The sequence below is a fragment of the Xenopus tropicalis genome, chromosome 8 (genome assembly GCF_000004195.4).
Source record: "Xenopus tropicalis strain Nigerian chromosome 8, UCB_Xtro_10.0, whole genome shotgun sequence".
Lineage (NCBI taxonomy): Eukaryota > Metazoa > Chordata > Amphibia > Anura > Pipidae > Xenopus > Xenopus tropicalis.
The window spans coordinates 100,020,282-100,026,387 of record NC_030684.2 but is presented as its reverse complement, the minus strand read 5'-3'; positions in this window follow the sequence as shown (position 1 = coordinate 100,026,387).

The following is a 6,106-nucleotide window of genomic DNA, read 5'->3' as shown; positions in this document are numbered from 1 at the left end:
AAGAAACTATAAAAAATGAAAACAAATTGGAAACATGCTAAGAATAGGCCAATCTATAACATACTGAAAGTTAACATGAAGGTGAACCACCCCTTTAAAAACTCCCTGGGGAGAACTATTCTGCACAGCTTCCACATAAATTGATTTTAAAGCTTGCCTGGACAATATCTATCTCAGATTAAGTGGAACAAGTAGTAACTCAGTGATAAATGATCCCCATTTACTAACATGCTGTGATTGGCTCCATTGCAGTAACCCCTCTAAGCTGCACAACATTGAAACAAGGGGCAAGCAAGGATTTCTCAAAGGGGTTACAAATGTTTAACTAAGTGAGTCTATGGCCCAAGTTTATGGCAAAAAAAAACACCTTTTTTTATTGTGTGTAAATCCTAAATGATATCAGTGCTTAGTGCTTAGTGATGTCATCAGTTATAATCAGTGTTCAGTGATGTAATTGCTGTCATATGACTCACTGAAACTTGCGTTGAAAAACATGAGGATATTAGAATTTACCTTGAAGTTCCATGACCTGTATAAAAGCACTGTGGAGGCAATTCAAAAATTTAAATAAAAGTAACTTTACCAGCACCTGTAACCTTACTTGTAATTTAGGTAGTGCGGTCTTGGTGTTAACTTTGATAGGCTCTTAGAAAAAATAAAAATAAAAACTACTACTCTAGAGTAAACCATTAAGGGAGTATGGGGTCATCTTTCCTTTAAAGGGCTAATTATAATGTTATTAGAATAGCTGCATATTATCTTTACTTTAGTAAATATTAAAAACAACAGAGGTACTAGCCAACTGCCATATTTTGACATTTCTTTCCCGGCTCTGCTGTCACTGTACCAAATTCTACCCAAACACGAGTTTATAATTCCTATGGCTCTGAATTGGGTATCGTTTGCTTACTGGCTACTTAATACTTCTGTACACTCCCAACTTTTGCTCCTAATAGTTGGCATACAGTCGCTGTGTATTTGGACAGGGCTGTAGAAAAAACAGTCCACATTATTGAGTGATTTTATATCACTATAGGAAGCTAGTGTTTCCATTATTATGGGCCTTTGAAACTGTATGTAACATGAAAGCCGTCTGTCCACACTTACAAATACAAACCCAAGTTGATGAAACTTTGGAACTGGTATTCCCCACTTAATTATGCAGATGTTTCACAGTAGTTTGAGGTAAAGCTCGGAGAGTGTGCTAAGCAGGGGCTGGAGCTGCTCCACTCATATACAGTATTAAATTGAAGAGTTTAGAAAGCCACTTTCTAAAATAATGGATTACCAAATTTCTCCAATAAAGGTCATCAACTTGATTATTTTGGAAAAGGAACTGAAATTATGCACATGGATAGATGATCTTTAAACTAGTGATAGTTCCCATCTACAGTGATACAAGGTTCCTTTCTATCTAAAGCAAAGAGAAGGGGAAACAGCAGTGATCCCCAACCAGTGGCTCGCAAACAACATGTTGCTCACCAGCCCCTTTGGATGTTGCTCTCAGTTCCCCCAAACCAGGTAGTTATTTTTGAATTCCTGACTTGGTGGCAAGTTTTGGTTGAAAAAAAACAAGATTTACTACCAAATAAAACCTCCTGTAAGCGGATAGTGTGCATAGAGGCTACCTAATAGCCAATCTTAGCCCTCATCCGGAATACCATTGGTCCCAAGCATTCTGCATAACGGGTCCTGTACTGTAAGTATTATTTCCTTTGGATGGTATTTGTGATAAACCAAGTTTAAATTTGCCCCAGAAGTGATCTAAGAAATGAGTTTGTAGTGCTACTTCTAAATCAGCATCAAAGACACGCATAAAACCATTGGTGGGGCGGCAGAGCACAGTGAACATCACAAACAAAATCCAGCAGTGGCAACATGCATCAAAAGCTATGACAACCCTAAAAGTGAGTCAGCCACTGGACCTACTTAGATACAGCACTTAAATAGGTCAGTCCTGTGGTTGCGTAAAATAATTTTCTTTGTAAAGCAGCAGGAGCCATGCTGATTATGAATTGTAACTTTAAATAGAATTATGTATGTATTTATGTCAGAGTGTTATAAGACTTCGTGCACTTAAGTTATTGTCCCATTTATCCCTTTCTCTATTCCTCCCAGCTCTCAGCCTGAAATATTTAAGCTTATTCTTAATATTGCCTTCCTAGCCTGTAATCAGTAAGTAGTTTTTGGATGCCTCCCTAAACACTTACACAAGCTACACTGGGATTTGTTACATTTGAAAAGAGTTTGAATCTTTGCACATTCAATCCTCCCATGGTTCCTTTGCTGCTTATGTGAGCATGTAGTGAAGATGATGAGAATATCATACAGATCACACTATTTGCTGGGAAGCAAGGCATCAGGAAATAAAAGCAAGGTATGTATATGAATCCATATATAACTAACTCCTTCTACAACTTGTCACCCATCTATCTGAAGGTCGTCATGCACATCTATACACACAAAGCTAGCTATATGGCTAGTTACATTTACATTTCCCCTATGAGTGTCTATAAGGTGTGTCGAATCCCCTCTAACTACTAATTTATGCCCTAATATTTTACAGTGATTAGATTAAAAGAAAAGAATTCAAAGATAAATAGCAGTTGAGACCTTCAGGTCTTCAGATGGACATGGGATCCATCTATACAAAAATGAGTGCACACTGCACATGCACATATACATCTGAAAAACTGGCACAGGTATATAAGTATGCCAGACCTGCATCTTATCTAAAATGCAGCAATTCACAGGAAACACAGTGCACAATACTTACCTGAGAATTCAGAAAACACCAATTGTGTCCACAAGGTGTCAGTATATTCCCCTGCATGCTTTTCCATCTCCAAAATCAAGTAAAAGGGATAGTCATGATTTTTATGGTTTCCTACGCTGTTTGCATAACAAATAATTTACTCTGTTATTTAAAATTGTATTCTTTAACCAACAAATATATTTATTTAATTGTAATACTGGTGAGTAGGAAGCCATCTCAGTGCATTGTGCCCGAGTCTGAGCTTTCAGAAGGAGCCAGCGCTACACATTAGAACTGCTTTCAGGTAACCTATTGTTTTTCCTACTCCCATGTAATTGGAGGAGTTGCAATCCAGACTTGGATGTCTTATTATTGAGTGCTATTCTGATATGTACTGGAAGCTGCTATCTTGCTACCTTCCCACTATTGGCTGCTGGGGGGGAAAGGGAGGGGGTGATATCACTCCAACTTGCAGCTCAGCAGTAAAGTGTGACTAAAGGTTATCAGAGCACAGTTCACATGGTTGTGGCACCCTGGGAAATGAAGAATATGGCTAGCCACATGTGAAATTTCAAAATTAAATATAAAAAAAATCTGCTGGAGAAGCTCTATTAACTGATGCGTTGAAAAAAATATGTTTTCCCATTATGGTATTCCTTTTAACACAATAAAGTACTTACAACCACCACAAACTTTACTGTAACAAACACACATTGAATATTAATTATTCTGCATTCCTAAAAATGCATTTAAAGTGCTAGAAGACCTTGGGTAAATTTTAAGAACGATGTAGACAGTAATAACCTGAGAGAAATCGCAATTGGTCCTCATCCTTTTTTTTTTCTTTTAACTATTAATCTAGCAAACAACAAGCTAGAGGCTACATTTGTACTGTCACAAATAAATAAACATTTTTTATTCCATCAAACTGCTGCTCTACTTCTTTTGATATACACTTTTAATTCTTAACCGGGCGAAACTTTGCAAGTTTAATTGTGGGTGTGACAATAAACTGATGCAGACAAGAGACACTGCTGGGTTGTTTCTGCCAACACAGTCTAGACAGTTGGTACGGAACTTTTCTCCCACTCTCTATCTACTGTGGTTTAAATAGAATCACAGTTTTAGTAGATACTATCAAGCAGTGTTGCGACAGTAAAAAAGGGGATTGCAGACAATGAATAAATTCATCCTTGGCCAACACTCTTTTCTCTAGACAGCCTGCTAGTAAAAGTTAGTTTAAAGGTGACATTATATTTTTAAAAATCACCCTCATCATTTGGGCAATAATAAATAACATATGGTGTCTGATTTATATTTGGGCTACAAAAAAGTATTACCTTAAAAATTAAATCTCTATTGGATTATCCATTGATTCTCAGTTATTTTTTAAATATATTTAATGTAAAATAATTTGTCCTGGCACAAAATAAAATCACTTGAGTTCTCTTCCAAACCAAATTGCAATGTTTTTTTACCCACAATTTTTTTCACAGAAATCTATCATCATTGCTGTCACATTTGCAGTCTGCATCAAAATTGACGCAGTTATGCTCCTACTTTAACACAAATTAAAAGCAATTGTACTACAAATTTGCAGTTTGGTAGATAAAATATACGGCATTTGGCAAAAGAGTAATGTGTGCCTGATTCTTTTGGCGCATCTGGGCTGCATATACAAGTATGGGACCTGTTATCCAGAATGCTCTGGACTTGGGGTTTTCCAGATAAGGGATCTTTTTCTGTAATTTGGATCCCCATAACTTAAGTCTGCTAAAAATCATTAAAATATTGAATTAACCCAATAGGCTTGTTTTGCCTCCAATAAGGATTAATTATATCTTAGCTGGGATCAAGTTCAAGGTTCTGTTTTATTTTTTTTTCTAATTTAAAAATTAGAATTATTTGCTTATAATGAAGTCCATGGGAGTTGGCCTTTCCATAATTGAGAACTTTCTGTATAACAGGTGTCCATATAAGGATCCATACCTGTATTAACACAGGACACTGTGTACCTGATCTGGAGGTGGCAGTAGCTCCATGGTTCTGGTTTAGAGCAGGATGCAGGCAGTGGCCCCAATTTCAACTCCAGAGAAGTGCAAGAACAAGTACTCAAGTACCTTTAATGGACAGGATTTTTCATGCAATTGACTTGGGAAATTTGCGGGCCTGCAAATGAAGTGTGGTTTAGTTTTACACAAATGCAGCAGACCCTAATACCAATGGCACTCATTTTAGATTTTTGTACAGGAGAATCAATGTGCTCCAAAGAGGGAAATGGATATCAATGCTTTTCCATTTTTTCAGTGTAAAGCAGCCAGGTCCTTGGTCACTAGAATGATTACTTTAAAAAAAATAAAGATGTTCATATACTTCAGAAAGATGCATTCATGTGAGTTCTAAAATAAAGGAACCAGAAATGGCCCTCCTGATCTCTGCAAAGAGTATGACAGATTAATTTAACTGATGGTTTTACCAGTAGGAAGATTCAAATGTTTTATCTGCCTGGTAACAATATGCAATGGTGTGTAAAAGTTTTGTTTTTGAGGAGGAATAGAGTTTAGTTTGTATTTTTTCTAACTTTGCTTGTAGGAGTGTATATTTCCTGGTAATAGTAAGTCTCTATCTTCCTGGAAACCTTCACTGCTGCAGTGCTGCTTGATGTACTGTGTATGTCATGGGTTTACCATTTTTCTGTTCTAAAAGACACAATGGGGGTAAAAAGATGATTTGCTTTTTATGCCTTTTAGCATGGCCATAAATCTGGGCATGCAACACTCGAATTCTTATACTAGGTTTGTCTTGCTGCAATAATTTATCAATAAATACCATCAGAAAATCTTTCTTCTGCCTCTATACTGCATTACAAAATAGGGTGAACCGGCACCTTCCTATGTGCGGCTTCTATCCTAAACTAGAAGTCAGTTACTGTAGCCACTCAGTTTTCAGCATCTGCCTAGAAAGTCCACACTCTGTATATATCTTGCTGCCATTAGGTTGGAGATCGGTGCCGAGGGTGGCAAGCAACTCAGTGATTCATGGTTGCCAGAGCTGTAAGTTGTGTTTGAACATTTTGATCACATCATTCACCAGAAAAAAAGTATATTTATGGCTTCTGTATTATATGAATATATTTTATGAATACACAGGGAAAGTGTTGTAGGTAGTTTTGCAGTTTGTTGCAGAGTTGCCAGTGTTACAGCATTGCAGATGTACCTTTTTACAATTTTAAACTATGAGATGAGTGAAAAACATTTTGATTTTTGGGAATATTTATTCTACTTTTTAATGTAACTTTAACTTTGCTTTTGGGAGTGTATTTGCTAGTAACCTTTGGGCCGCTTGAGGTAT